Raw genomic sequence first — 2,760 nt, 5'->3', positions numbered from 1 at the left:
GTCAGTGAAGTTTGATATTTTTTAATTTAATCATTTCACTTTCAAATTACTCATATTTTAATCACTCTAACTTATTTTATTAATATATGAGGGGTTTGTGATTAGGATTTATGGTATAATTTTTGGGTTTGGATATAATTTTAAGTTTATTTTTTATTTTAATTATATATAATAAAATAATAAAAAAATGTCATGTCACAACAAATATTAATAAAATATATTTGAGTGATTAAAGCAAGAACAAAGTTGAGTAAATAAATTAAAAAATTAAACTTTAGTGATCAAAATAGGAGAGAGAAGATAGTTGAGTGATGAATGATGTAATTAACCCATAAAAAATTTCATGTACAACAAATCGTTAAATTTTTAACAGCGGGTACCAAAATAGAACATAAACTAAACCTTATGTATGCTTTTAAAAAAAATTATGTTTAGATACCAAAACATAACAAAAGTAATAATTTAAGTACTAAACGTGTAATTTACCCCAGTATAAAACAACCAAAAGTGATTAAATTTAGCAGACATTAAACTTCATTTTTTATCACTGCGGATTAACGTGGAAGAAATCCTTTGGATGCTTTGGCTTTTGATGATCCTTACAAAATAAAGGAAGAGCCCTTCAATTTAGGAGTAATGGGTCAAAGTTGCATAGATCATAAAGGTTGCGACAACTTAGCTATCAAAATAATTGCATATTTTTCTCAAACTCACTCATCCTTTATAAGGAAACATGTATTATACTGCTTGTTCCCCGTAGAGAAGAGCAAGGTAATACAACTATCATCGGATTGAATTTATCGAGTGGTTTTAGTGGTTAAAAGAAGTCTTATCCTTTCTTGAAATCTTAGGTTCGAACAACTACTTCTGCAAGGTGTGTATGTGTTATCAATAGTTAAGAAAGTTTAGAAACACATACTACATTATAATTACTCCAAACTATTCACAAAAAGTTCTTTTCTATATGAGTCCATTGAGTGGTCTTAGTGGTTAAAGGGAGTCTTGTTCTCTTTTGAAATTATGGGTTCGAGCAACTACATATGCAGGATGTGTATGCGTTGTCAATAGTTAATAAAGTTTATGAACACTACTACATTGTAATTACCCCGAACTATTAGAAATATTTCCTTCTATATAATTTGGACTCACTTCACTCACCTCCATCATATGCTCTTCCTCTCTTTTCTGCACATGTTCTTATAAGAAATATGTCAGACAATCAATTTTGTTGTTGGAATCATGATTCTGAACCTCAGCCTCACAGCTTTCAGTCAGATTCTTCCATGTCTCTATCGTCATAGCCAAGCCTCCCAGCAGTTCCTTCCCTCACTTCCCAACTTCACCTACAACAATACTATCTTCCCAACATCCAACATCCAACATCACTGTCTCACCACTCTAAAAGGCCACACTTCCTATGTGTCCTCTCTCGCCGTTGCCGGAAAGTTCCTTTATACGGGCTCTTCTGATGAGGAAATCCGATTATGGAAGTGTGACGGTCTCGACTCTGAATTCGAATATGAAAATCTAACTAATAACATACTAGCTGTGGGAAAGGGTGCTGTGAAATCCTTAGTAGTTTTAACTGATAAACTCTTCAGTGCTCATCAAGATCACAAGATACGAGTATGGAAAATCAATAATGATGATCCTGATAACCGAAAGTACACTCGCTTGGCAACGCTCCCAACGTTAAGTGACCGTGCCGCAAAGCTTGTCCTGCCTAAGAATCAAGTTCAAATCCGAAGACACAAGACATGCACCTGGGTCCATCATGTGGATACAGTATCTGCACTGGCCTTATCCAGGGATGAGACTCTTCTTTATTCTAATTCCTGGGACAGGACACTCAAAATCTGGAAAACCAGTGATTTCAAATGCTTGGAATCGGTAACAAATGCTCACGACGACGCGATAAATGCAGTGGCATTATCGGGTGACGACGGAGATGTTTATACAGGATCAACTGACAAGAAAATCAAGGTGTGGAGGAAAATCCCAGGAGACAAAAGCCTTTCTCTAGTAGCTACACTTGAACAACATAATTCTGGGATCAATGCTTTAGCCATAAGTCTTGACGGGTCTACTTTATACTCGGGTGCGAGCGACAGGTCAATAGTCGTCTGGGAGAAGAACATCGGCGGCAATAGCATGATAGTGGCTGGTGCTCTTAGGGGACATACAAAATCGATATTGAGCTTGGCTGTTGTGTCGGAATTAGTTTGCAGCGGTTCAGCAGATAAAACCATCAGAATCTGGAGGAGAGGGGTGGATGGAAACTACTCATGTTTGGCAGTGCTGGAAGGGCATAAAGGCCCCGTTAAATGCTTATCCGGAGCATTGGATCGCCGCAACCGCTACGACACATCCTATATTATTTACAGCGGGAGCTTGGACTGTGACATCAAGGTGTGGCAGATTGTCGTTCCCCTTCTCTAGAAAGGGATTGATGTTTCAAACAGCATTCTTCTCTCCTAGCCAATTTTCTACAAAGAAAGCATGGAGTTTGCAATCTGCATATCTAGTTTCTGAATTTACTTCCATGGCATAATCAAAAACATTGGTTCATGTAACAAATCTAAGGAGAAAAATGAGTAAATCTGATATTTGAGTCTCAACGAATGCAATAACTTTTTCTATCCCCCAAACATGCTGCTGTTATTTGATTTAGTTGCCAAAAACTTGCCTGCTTCATACAAGCTAAATATTTATCCCAAATTTCCAACACATTTACTAATAATATTCAAATCATATAGTGGA

General features: G+C 36.6%; 1 pseudogene; it reads left to right on the top strand.

The window, feature by feature from the left end:
• The first annotated feature begins 1,208 nt into the window (after nucleotides 1–1,208).
• On the top strand, nucleotides 1,209–2,541 carry LOC120160091 (annotated as a pseudogene).
• The last annotated feature ends 219 nt before the right edge of the window (nucleotides 2,542–2,760 follow it).

This window comes from Hibiscus syriacus, unplaced genomic scaffold, assembly GCF_006381635.1.
Source record: "Hibiscus syriacus cultivar Baekdansim isolate YM2019G1 unplaced genomic scaffold, ASM638163v2 tig00111390_pilon, whole genome shotgun sequence".
In the NCBI taxonomy this organism is placed as follows: Eukaryota; Viridiplantae; Streptophyta; class Magnoliopsida; order Malvales; family Malvaceae; genus Hibiscus; species Hibiscus syriacus.
Note: the sequence above shows the minus strand (reverse complement) of the source record. Positions and strands in the feature narration are given on the sequence as shown.